We start from the raw sequence: 12,836 nt of genomic DNA on the forward strand, positions 1-12,836 counted from the left end.
GCGGCCCGCCCCGCCGCCGCGGCCCCTTTAAGGCTTCCGGCCCCGCCCCCGCCCCGCCCCGCCCCGCCCTCCGGGCCCGGGCCGCCCCGCCCCGCCCCGCCCCCGCCGCCCCGCCTCACCTGCCGCTCCCCACCCGGCCTCTGCGGCTCAGGCCCGAGAGTCCCGGGCGGGGGCCGGGAGCGGGGGCTCGGGGGATGCTGGAGCGAGAGGTGCTGGTACGGGACCAGGTCGCACGAGCCCGACCTCACTTCCAGGCTGGCCCCGCCAACGGGCGGGCGTGTGACTCGGCATGCATTGCTTCTCATCTTTTGGTCTCAGTGTCCTCACCCATAAAGTGAGATAACCATCACCTCGTGCAACTGCTTTAAAAATGATAACGTAGCCCGGCACATGGTGAGTTCTGGATCAGGAGGTGCCATGAAGGTGACAGTGAGCGCGATCCCACAGTCGCTGCTCTTTTGATCTGGGCCAGCCCGTGGTTTGCTCCGGGGGACTGCGGGAGCTGGGAGGGTGCCGATGGGTGGCGGAAGGAGGAGGATCCTTTGAGGGCCTGAAAAGGGGAAGGTGAGAGGGAAGGGGGCCGGTGATGAGGTGCTGTGGGAGTGTCCTACTTTGCTCTGCTCTCACCAAATAAGGTGAGGCTGAAAGGGTAAATTAGGGAAGAGGAATAAAGGAGGAACTGAAGATAGGGTTGCCAAACCCGGACATCTGGAGACCAGAGGGCCACCCTTGCTCCAGTAGCCCAGAGTCTCTTCCCTGCCCTTTATCCCTGGGGGCTTCCAGTCATTCACTTCCTTCTTCCAGATGTCCCTTGGATGGGCAGTTTCCCTTCATTCCCAGGTCCTGCTGACTGCAGGACTTCACTCACATTTCCCCCCATGGTTTTGCTTCCAGGGGGACCAGGTGGTGACTTGGTTAAGGTGTCTCTTCCATAGCCCCCCGGCAGAAACCTGGGTACATGCACCCCAAGTGCTCAGGAAGTGCTGTGGAAGTGAAGAGAGAGTGTGCAGTTTATTCTGGCCAACCAGGAGCACACAGTGTTTCCTTTTACCCTGGAGGACATTACAAGATGCATTATGCCTCAGGTTTGCAACTGAGGGTGGCTACCATGCGGGAAAGACCTATTCCATACATTGTAAATATGCAATGGTGATAAAAAGGAGGCACCAGACAGGTAAGTGATGGAAAAGCCTAGCAGAGCTCTGTTATTTTGTTGCCATTTCCGTATCTTGACCATCTGTTGATGTCATTCAACCTCATGGCCCCATTCATTACCATAAAAATATATTGAGAACTTACTTGGTACCCAGTATGTGCTAGGAGCTACAGAGGGCACAAAGCCCTAAAACAAGATCCAGTTCTGAGGCACATCATGACAAATGCTATAACGGAAATCCTACACTAACAAAATGCTTTGGGGGTTTTGAGGTTGGAGTGATTTCTCTAAGCAGGTGGATTTTTATGAAGACATTGAGCTGAGCCCTAAAGTAAAGCATATACCAGATTTGACAGGCAGAGAGGGGGTGGTGTGGGGGAAGAGCATTTCAAGGGAGAGAGAACAGAACAGTCTAAGCAGATATAGGAGCCGGAGAGTTCCCAGCATGTTCAGGGGTTAGGAGCACCCCATTGGGGGCCAGAATGTGGGATATCTTTGGAGGGCACTGTGGGTGGATGGTAGGGATAAGACAGCCAAGGTAGGTGGGCCTAGATCACGTAGCTCATGAACACCAGGCTAAGGGGTTTATGCCACAGCGTTAGGCCAGGGTGAGCCAGCCCTCAGAGGATTTTGAGCAGTGGTGTGATGAGGCTGTGCTTCATGCTGTAAGGCAGGTGTGAGCAAAAGTAGCCCAGCAGCCAGCATTGGGGTGGGGGGTCAGAGCTAGATGCCTTCATTTTCACCTGGGGACTATCTGCCTCTGGCCCCACTCTACCACTTATCCATCCTTGGAGTCTGTTCCAAGTTGGAACTGTAGTCAATAAGGCACTTATTCCCCTCCTGGTTTTCCTACCTGTGCACTGCTCCACTACCTCCCTGCTGGACAGAGTCCAAGATTTGGGGTCAAGACTGATCCCCTGTGAGTGAAGTTTTTCAGCTCTCATCTCCTGTCCTCCCCCACACTCACATTGTTCATGCTGCCCCACAGTGAAGATAGCAAGGATTGAAAGCCAGCTGGTCAGCCTCATAGGCTGAGTATGACCCAAAGCATCCCTTCCATTCATGGAAAGGATGAGAGGACAAAGGAAGGGAACAAGGGGGAAGGAAAAACTATAATACCTTGTGACCTCATGTGTTTGGGTTTCTGTCAAACACATATAGGCTCTAAGGTTAAAGCAGAGGTTGTAGATTGGGGGAGGGAAAGGCTGTTCCACCACCCACAGGAAATCAAGATCCTTCCAGACACTGGACACTTGCAGAGGTTAACTCAGAGGAGTGGGGCTCATGAGAGGCAGGAATTGGAAATACGTCAGGGTAGAGAGAAGCCAGGAGCTAGAGCACAGGATGTACTTGATGCTAAATGGCTTGGTGGCTGTTTTCTCCCTTCCTCCAGCCAGAGCTCTTTGTCCCTCAAAACTCATTTGCTGACCCCCCGGGAGTAAGTCTGTTGTCTTCCAATTTTATAGCCCTACAGTCCAGGATGGGAGGTGTGCAGGTGCAATGACAAGGACCACGAGAGGGCTGGTGCTCCACTGTGCCCTGTTCCCCACCTGCCCTCAGCAGAATCCACCTGGGCATCCCTTCCACCCTCTCCCACAGGCCAGGCCGTCCTGGGGCAGCTGACCCCTCGCAGGTTCACTGCATTCCAGGAGTGTTTATAAACACCTCCTACAGCCAGGGTGTGGTGAGTTGACTTCTCATTCCTCTCACTGGCCCGCCTCTAGCCCTGACTGAAAGAGGAGAAGAGTTTCTGTTGGCCCTGAGCACGTGGGCAAGGTGCCTGGCAGGTTGGACTGGACAGATTAGCCACCTCGCCTCCTCCCAAAGCAGTAGAGTGTGCCTGGACTCCCAGACACCAGCTGTGCAGTTAGATGACCAGTGCAGATTTGCTGTTAGGAGCAACCAAGAAGTCTCCCAGGAAAAGACATAGTATAGAGCCGTGCTGGGAGTGGGGAGGAAGGGCAAGCAGAATGAGAGATGTTTGCCACCCTACCACTGCCAATCACTCCTGCCCGCTGCTCCTCAGTACACCCCCAACTGCAAGAGATCTAACCAACAGACACCCCCACCCCGGGCAGAGGGGACACGTGGGTGGCTCATTCAGTTAAGCCTCTGACTCTTGGTTTCAGCTCAGGTCATGATCTCAGAGTCATGAGATCAAGCCCTGCATGAGGCTCCACACTCAGTGTGAGTCTGCTTATCCTTCTCCCCCTGCTCGTTCGTGCTCTCTCTCTCTCTCTCACTCTCTCTAAAAAAAAATCACCTCTGGGGACTCGGAATGGACTAGTGTGCTGTCCTAAGGGAGGAGAAGAAAGAGGCTGGTAATGGTTGCTTGTCTTTCTCCTTTGCCTTGCACTCTGGGGTGTGGTGACAAACGTCCACACACATGACTCATTCACTGGAGCCCTTGGTAAACAGCCTTCTGGCTTCCCCAGGTCCAGCTGCCTCAGACTCTCACCCACTTGGCTGACCAAGGAGACTACTTTCCAGATGTCGGCTCTGGGTGCTAGGGGGCTTCTGCCTCAGGGATCACGAGCCAGGGGAGCAAGCCCCCAACACCAGGCTCTCTTTCCATTGCCCCAGGGGGTGTGGCAATGTGGAAGTTAAAACTATAGCCACACTGGGGTGTCTGGGTAGCTCAGTTGGTTAAGCATCCAATTCCTGGTTTCTGCTCAAGTCCTGATCTCATGGATTGGGGGATCGAGCCTGGTGATGGGCTCCACGATCAGTGGGGAGTCTGCTGCAGATTCTTTTCCCCTGCACCTCCTCCACCACACGTGCACATTCTCTCTCAGACTTTCAAATAAATCTAAAAACAAAAAACTAAACAAAACGAAACAACTATAGCCACACAGGACAAAGGATGGTCTCAAAAGCAAATGGCTACGTTTCCCCCTTTGCCCCTATTACTTTGTTTAACAAAATTTGCATCGTAGATAATACAAAATTTGCCAAGTTTCTTCACGGAAAGCCCTTGAGTCTTACAACTACAGTCTTATAGACTGTAGAGAGAGATTGTGGGTCCCTTACCTCCCCTTTCTTTACTAAGCCTTCCCCTGTGCCTCTCCCATTTAGAATTGCTTCTGATTTCTTTTTTTTTTTTTAAGATTTTATTTATTTGAGAGAGAGCAAGCACAGAGGGAGAGAGAGAAACAGCCCCCCCTCCCCCCACCAAGCAGGGAGCCTGATGTGGGGTTCAGTCCCAGGACCCTGAGATCATGACCTGAGCTGAAGGCAGGCGCCTAACGGAGCCACCCAGTTGCCCTGCTTTGAGTTTCCTAGCTTATTTCTTATACTCAGATTCAGCACTGGTTTTATTGGCCTGTAAGCATCCCAAAGGCAGGAAATGTGGTCCTCACTATTTCTGGCTCTCCCAAAGTCTTGCCAACAGAAGGCAGGTCAGATTAAGTAGAGAGGCATAGATGACTTTGAACCCTTCAGTCTCCCTCCAGTCACGGCCACTTTTAGCACTACCCGATATAACCATCTTTCAAAAATACAGATTTATTGTTTCTGATTATAAAAGAAATATGTGTTCATCATAGATGCAAGCCTTCACCTTTCCAGAATCGGTTTCATGACATACAAGAAGAAAGCAGAAGTTCTGAGGCATTTATTCCTTCTTGAATCGTCCCATTGGAGCTACCCCCTCAGGGTCTTGTTCTCCTTCCAGCCTCTTCCATGTAAGCCATGAGCCTCCACTGTCTCAACTGCTGGGGCCCCCGGACACAGACCTGCAGAGGCAGAGCTGGCCAAGAGGTATTTCAAGCAGCTCCACCACCCCCCTTCTCTTCCTTTTGGACGCCACAGCACATGGTACAAGGCTGATGGGTATGTTGACTTTTGAGCCTAAGGAATTATAATATAGCCCTGGAAGTCTCAAGGCAAGCCCAGTGTTTGACAATTCACCAATTCCAAGGCTGGGGTGCGGGTGGACTGACCACAGCCAGAATAAGACTCCTTACCTAGGGGTCCCCTCAAGGAGGCAACCCAGGTTCAAACTAGGCTCTACCTTTAAGTATCCTCTTCTTACCCACCCTTATCATCCCTCTGACGAATTACTGCCCGTCTTCAGGAAGTGCTATTTCTTACCTCTCCTAGGATCTATAACACTCTTCCTAATCCTAAGTCCTTTTCCTAAGTCTAATCATTCACCTCGGAGTAACACTTGCCATCCCAACCACCTGTACTCCCAAGTTTGGGAGACGCCTCAGCCAGGAAAGCTATTGATGCTAAGGGCTTATAGAGCAGTTTGGGAATGAATTACAAAACAGTACATTCTGTAGCACCACTGGGTCCCCCAATTTAAGTTTTTGTCAAAACTCATTAGACTAAAAAAATATATATGTGTCCCCAAAACAGACATTCCTGAGAGATGGTAGCACCTAACCCATAATGAGAAAGAAAATGTTGTTAATGATCATTCATAGTTTTTAATAAACACAGGTATTGAAATCTAATATGTACAGAAAATAGAAGAAAATGTGTGAAGAAGGTGAAGAGGAAAATTTCCTATAAACATTATCTGCAAAAAGGCACACGGAAGTGTTTGGTGTGGTGAGTCTTCACCACCCAGATCAGGAAATAGAGCAGTATTGGCACATGCAGAAACCATGCTTGCATCCCTCCTGGTCACGGGCCCCCGTCTTTCCATAGGATAGCAACCACCATCCCAGCTTCTATCCTCTAGATTAGTCTTGCTGGTTTTTTAAAAAAGATTTTATCCATTTACTTAAGAGAGAGAGAGGGAGCAAGAGAGCAAGGATGAGCTGGGATGGGAGGAAGGGCAGAGGGAGAAGCAGACTCCCCCTTGGGCAGGGGGTCCAATGACGTGGAGGGCTTAATCTCAGGACCCTGGATACATGACGGAGCCAAAGGCAGATGCTTAATCAACTGACCCACCCAGGTGCCCCTAGTCTTGCTATTTTTGAGCATTATATGACTGAATATTACATCAGATATTTATCTGGGGTCTGGCTCCTTTCACTCAGTATTATAAGAATCACCAATGGTGTTTGTGTAGCAGTAATGTGTTCATCTTGATTGTTTCATAGTAATCTATCACTATTTTCATTCTACAGTTTATAGACATTTAGGTTGTTTCTAGTTTGAGGCTTGTAAAGGGCTGCATGATGCCCCCCACTCCCCCAAAATATATGCACATCCTAATCCCTGGAACCTGTGAATGCTACTTGTTTAGAAATCAAGTGTTTGCAGGGGGGCCTGGGTGACTCAGTCGATTAAGTGTCTGACTCTTGGTTTTGGCTCACATTATGATCTCTGGGGCTGTGAGACTGAACCCCATACTGGGGCTCTGTGCTCAGCGAGAAGTCTGCTTGAAGATTCTTTCCCCTCTCTGTTCCTTCCGCCTTCTCTCAAATAAATAGATGTTTAAAAAAGAAAGAAAGAAAGAAAGTGAGTTTTTGCAAATGTAATTAAGGATCTTGAGATGAGGAAAGCATCCTGGATCGTCCAAGTAGCCCTAGATCCAATCACAGGCATCCTTAAAGGAATGAGTCAGAGGGATTACACAGAAGAGGACAGGGCCATGAGAAGGAGGCAAGGGTTGAAGTAATGGATTCACAAACCACGAGAAGCTGGAAGAGACAAGGAGCAGAATCTCCCCTATAGCCTCTGCAAGGAGTGCAGCCCCAACGCCGTGATTTCAGACTTCTGACCTCCAGAACTGACACTGAAAGAACTAATTACTGTTTTAAGCCACTGAGTTTGTGGTTGACCAAAAACAAAAACAAAACAAAAAAAAAAAACCCACAGAGCTATTTTAAAAATTGCTGTACATTCTCATGTCTTTTTGTGCATATACATATACACAAACCTACGCACACACACCTAAGAATGAAATTGTTGGATCATAGGGTTGGGCATATGTTTAGCACTAAGAGATATTACCAAATAATTTTTCAAAGCAGTTATACCAATTTATACTCCCACCAGGTGTGTTGGAGAGATCCAGTTTCTCCACATTTTTGTCAACATTGGCATTGTCAATCTTTTGTATTTTGCCCTTCTGGTAGATGTGCAGTGGTTTTAATTTGTATTTCCCTGATGACTAATGAGGTTGGGCACTTGTTTATTGGCCATTTGGATATGGTCTTTTGTAATGTGTTATTCGGGTCTTTTGTACATTTTTATTTTCTGTTGTCTAGCTTCTTACTGATTTGTAATACTTATATATTTGTATTATATATGATATAGTTTCTATAATATATATAATTTCTATATATATATTAAATAGCTTTGTCCAAAAAATGCATTGCAAATATCTTCTCCCACTCTGTGGCTTGCCTTTTCATTCTCAGTGGCATTCCTGGGTGAAAAGTACTTAGTTTTTTTAAGATTTTATTTATTTATTCATGAGAGACATAGGGAGAGAGAGAGAGAGAGGCAGACACACAGGCAGAGGGAGAAGCAGGCTCCACGCAGGGAGCCCGACCTGGGACTCGATTCCCGGTCTCCAGGATCAGGCCCCGGGCTGAAGGCAGCGCTAAACCGCTGGGCCACCCAGGCTGCCCAAAAAGTACTGTTTAAATGAAATTTGAGTTATTCATCTTTTCTTTTATGAGTAGTGCTTTTGTGTCCTATTTAAGAAATCTTTGCTGCCCCAAAGTAATGAATATATTCTCCTTTATAATCTTCTGGGAGCTTGATTGTTTTACCTTTCACATTTAGGTTAGCAATCCATCTGAAATTAATTTGTACGTATTATTGAAAGATAATTCATTTAAAAGATAAAATCACGACTCTCATACAGATATAAAAATGAACACATGTTAAAATTTTATTTCACTTATTAGGAAGTAAAACTGGCAAGGTGATTCAACCTGTTCAAAAGGAAGTCCAGGGCAGCCCGGGTGGCTCAGAGGTTTAGCGCCACCTTCGGGCCGGGGCGTGATCCTGGAGACCAGGGATCGAGTCCCACGTCGGGCTCCCTGCGTGGAGCCTGCTTCTCCCTCTGCCTGTGTCTCTGCCTCTCTCTCTCTCTATCTCTGTCTCTCATGAATAAATAAACAATCTTAAAAAAAGAGTCCAAAGAACAGACATATTTATAATTCAAGAATATTGAAATGAATATGCAATTTAAGGCAGAATAAGTTTTTCACAGGAGTGGAGGGGATGTTGTCCCTCAACCAGACAGAATTTATTTTCATGAATTTTTCTGTGCTATCTACAACTTATAGAGTTATAAAATAGTGGCCATAAAATCACCATCAGATAACCCAGAGGCTCTGCTACAAAAATGCAGTTTTCCATGGAAGCATAAATTTTTCCAACCATATAGTATCAGATAGGAATCAAGATTCTTTTGGTGTTTCACAAATATATCCCATAGACCCAGCGCCATTTATTGAAAAAAACTTAGCTTTCCCCCACCAGCTCTCTATTGCCACGGTTATTTGTGGGTTTGTTTCTGACCTCTATTCTGGCCCTTTGGTCAACTGGTCTGTTTTTGAGCCAAAGCCACACTGTCTTAATTATTATAGCTTTCTAATACTTCTCGATATCTTCTAATGTAAAGCTTTCAGCTTTGTCCTTCATCCACTGAGATTTCTTGGTTATTCTCAGTCCTTTGCATTTTCATATTCATTTTAGAATCAACTTGTTCATTTCTAAAACATAACAAGACACAACAAAGCAACAACAAAAACTTGCTCAAATTTTGATTGAGATTGCATTGAATTCACAGGTCAATTTGGGGAAATTTCACATCTTTACACTATTGAATATTCCAGAGAGTGAGCAAGATAGATCCTTTTTAAATGTAATTTCTCTCAGTGTTTGTAGTTTTCTACACAGGTCTTGTACATCTTTTGTCAGATTTATTCCTAGGTATTTGGTATTCTTGATGCTACTATAAACAGGTTCACTTTACATTTTCATTTTTTAAATAGCCATTCATAATTTGTAAAACCTCTCTGATCCTGAGGTGCCTGGATGGCTCAGTCAGCAGAGCATGTGACTCTTTATCTCAGGGTTGTAAATTCAAGCCCCACTTTGGGTGTAGAGATTACTTAAAAATAAAATCTTAAAGACACAGAGCCATGACTGGTCCTTCTAGTTCATTCTCCCTCTCTTCTTCTCTGACATCCACACCAGCCAGTGAGGTCCCTGAGGCCCTAGAAAAAGAGGGCTCCCTTGAGAATGCAAAGAGATGACCCTTTGAAAATGGACTCTTAAATTCTTAACCTAAATCTTTCAGTTTTACTTTTTTAAATACCAAGCTTTTGTTTGTTTGTTTGTTTATTTGAGATATTATTCACACAACCAAAAATTCACCATCTTAAAGTGTGTAGTGCAGTGGTTTTTAGGATCTCCACCATGTTGTGCAACCATCACCATCATTTAATTCCAAAACATTTCCATCACCCAAGAATGAAGCTCCATGCCTGTGAGGAATCAGTGCCCGTACCTCCTGCCCAGCCTCTGGCCATCACGAATCTGCTTTCTGCCTTTACAGATTTGCCTTTTCTGGAGATTTCATATAAATGGAATCATACTATCTGTGGCCTCTTGTGTCTGGCTTCTTTCACTCAGGTTCAGGTTTTTCAAGGTTCAACCAAGTTATAGTATGTGTCAATACTGGATTTGTTTTTTATGGCATTGCCTCTGTTTCCACCTAGGAAAGAAGCAAGGATTGGTTCCTGGGAAATCCAGAAAACAAAGACAAGTAGAAAAAAAAAAAAACACTTATCTTCTACCTTGGAAAAATAATGACAGGAAAACATGTTTTTTCTATGCACGCTTGTCTTTACATGCAGTTGAGATTAGACTGTATACACACTTCTATTATGCTATTTTTCCCCACTGTTTCTTATTTTATTGGAAAATTTCATATACTTAATTTCCAAAGGTTATCTAATTTCATCATGTCAGTGTCCACTAGTTTTTTTAATGATCTCCCTATTATTAAATATGATGCTATAAATAATACTTCCATAAAAATCCTTGTGCATAAAGCACTGCCCATATTTAGATTTATTTCCTCAACACATTTCCTGATGATATATTCTGAGAAGTAAGTCAAAAGCTGTGAACACTTGTAATATTCGTTATACATAATGACATCACTCCCCCCAGCAATGTATTGGAAAAGTGATTTCCCCTATACTTCTCTAATAGTGTGTACTATGTACTTTTTATTTCTGTTAATTTGATAGAATAAAACAGTGATTTTTGCATTTATGCAATTGCAAAACGTGTAATTTGCATTTCTTTGATTTCTGGTAAGGTTGAATATTTTTTCATGTGTCAATCATATTTTACACATGAAATGTCTGTTCTTATCTTTGTCCAATTTCTTCACTGGGGTCTTGGCACTAGTTTACTAATTTATAAACCTCCTGTTGTACTATAAACATTGACCCCTTGTATAGTTTCTGATAATCTATTGTTTCTCCACTTTGTTGTTTACCTTTTAATTTGGTCATTTTTCATTTTTATGTGGTCAAACATTTTCCTTTGAGGAGGTAAGAACAATGTTTTCCTTTGCCCTTAAGCTGAGAATGTCTTCCTCCCCCTGGATATGAGGTATATATTCACTTAGGTTTTCATATAGCCTTTTTTGGCTTGAGTTTTTACCATTTTGCATGTTTATCTTTCTGAAACTTATACTGGTATGTGACATGGTTCAAAGATAAATTTTACTTTTTCTCACAAGCCGCTAATTAAGTATTAAAAAATAAGTTGTTGAATAAACTGACCCTTCCCTAATTGGATTTATAATGCTTCCTTATCATATATAAGTTCCTATATTTACAGGATCTGTTGGAGACATCTGGTGTGTCTGAGTGATTCTAACCATCTTAAGATCCTATCAACTTACTGATTTCAGGAACTTTCAAGAAAAGAAAAGATATACATTGGAGAAGATAACCTGGATAAGCCCTTCTTCGTTTGATTTTATTAAATCCTGATATCACAGGCAAAGGCAATATCTTCTAAAAGTCCATACCCTGTCTCCAGGGCTTTCATGAACTAAGGAGGACCTCACTGAGAGGATAACATCCCAAGATATTTTTATCAAACACTAGTAATCTTCTGAGGATTTGTATCTGATAGAAAAAAAAAAAAGAATACAGGTACATATATTTAATGGTGCTTTGCAAAAACACATGAAGAACGAAATGACTTATATTTTAATGGTCCTTGACTAGATCCTTGACTTCACATAGGAAGACAGACAAAAACTTCTTACAAGTTGTGGAAAGTTTCATACAGAAAATAATTATACAAACAAATGTAAAAATTGAACAATGACAAGTGCTATGGAGCTATCTCTTTTCAGTATTTTTCAAGTTATTTTGACTATGACTTTTCTGCCAAATACATTTGACATCATGACCTACACGAACTAGTTCTCTAAGCTCTGAGAGTGACATCAGGAGGATGAGCAGAAATTAAGTGGATGAAGAGGAGAAGAATGGAGAAGAATGGTCCCAGTAGAGAAAGCAATAAGTGCAAAGACCCTGTGGCTAGACAGAGCAAGTGATGATAGGCACTGTAAAAAAAAAAAAAAAAAAAGGCTGAATGTCTAAGAGGCCAGTCTGGCTGGATCTAAAAAGCCAAGATGATCATGATATGAGATGAGGCTATAAGAGCCATAGATACATACCACGTATGACCTCAGAGGCCACAGCAAGAGCGCCTGTCTCAGATTCAGATTTGTTTTTGAAAAGATCACTGGCTACACTGGAAGATATATAGAAATAAAGCTGAGCATGAAAGCAGAGAGGTTAGTCAAGAGGCTATTGCTATAGTGCCAATGAGAGGTTATGGCAGCCTGGACTGAACAGTAATGGTGGAGATGGGGGAAAACGAATGCAATCCAGAGATTGCAAACAGTAATTCCACAGGACATAATCAGTACTCAGTGTGTGCCATGGACTGTTCTAGGTCATGAAGACACAGCAGAAAACAAGACAGGCCGGATCCCTGCCCTTAGGGAGATTATGTTCTCGCTCCAGGTTTCTGGCTTTCATACCTAAGTGGACAATGATGCCATTCACTGAGATAGGGAATCCTGGAAGAAGAATCAGGTGTTATTTTGGACATGTGGAGCTTTGGGTACTTTTGAGACACCCAACAGGATGAACAGAGTGTTGGAAATATAAGTTGGGAGCTCAGAGGAGAGGTCTGGCCTGGAAATATAAGTGTATTTTCTTTATTGGACTTAGAGGCAAAGCAAGAGATAAGAGACACACCATGAAGTATCATTGTGCACATAAAGCCAAACAGAACTTGTACAGGAATTCACCCCAAATGACAGCATCATTGCTTACTGGATACTTACAATACACTGAAAAAATGACACATATGTGAATAGACAGTTGCTTCATATCTGCACACATGTAATTTGCTTGTACTTATAAGTTTCCTTGTTTGTGTTACTAGTTTTTTCATCTACAGTGATCCTTAGCTCCTTATTAAATTGTGACAGTGATGATCAAAGTCGGCTTTATATTAAAATTATTTGAGCCTATGTCTATCCTTCATGAACCTCTAGAGAGTAAGACCTTGCCTAAATTCCATCATTTGCCCTAGAGTTCTGCATTCAATGGATAAAATTAAATTTTTTCCCTCAGACTCATTCATTCATTCATTCATTAGGTGTCCAGATTTACATCTGTGCATACCTTAAGACACTCCTCACAAACAGCTAAAA

At 44.0% G+C, this 12,836-nt stretch overlaps 1 protein-coding gene and 1 long non-coding RNA gene across 4 annotated transcripts in view; one reads left to right on the forward strand and one right to left on the reverse strand.

Annotated features, from left to right (window-relative positions):
• Window positions 1–117: 117 nt before the first annotated feature.
• Window positions 118–12,622, forward strand: LOC140604852 (uncharacterized). Its single transcript, XR_012007680.1, has 3 exons — window positions 118–393; window positions 4,830–4,987; window positions 11,007–12,622. It is a non-coding gene; the product is annotated as an uncharacterized lncRNA (long non-coding RNA).
• The window catches only part of GOT1L1 (glutamic-oxaloacetic transaminase 1 like 1), a 40,565-nt gene continuing 35,709 nt past the window's right edge, over window positions 7,981–12,836 (reverse strand). For 2 of the 3 annotated variants that reach the window (XR_012007678.1, XR_012007677.1), the window contains exon 11: window positions 8,244–9,791. The gene's annotated coding sequence lies outside the window, so the exon portion shown is untranslated. Of the gene's footprint in view, window positions 8,190–8,243; window positions 9,792–12,836 lie in introns of those variants that run through there. The other variant, XR_012007679.1, reaches the window with a different exon arrangement.

This window comes from Canis lupus, chromosome 15 (genome assembly GCF_048164855.1).
Source record: "Canis lupus baileyi chromosome 15, mCanLup2.hap1, whole genome shotgun sequence".
NCBI lineage: Eukaryota > Metazoa > Chordata > Mammalia > Carnivora > Canidae > Canis > Canis lupus.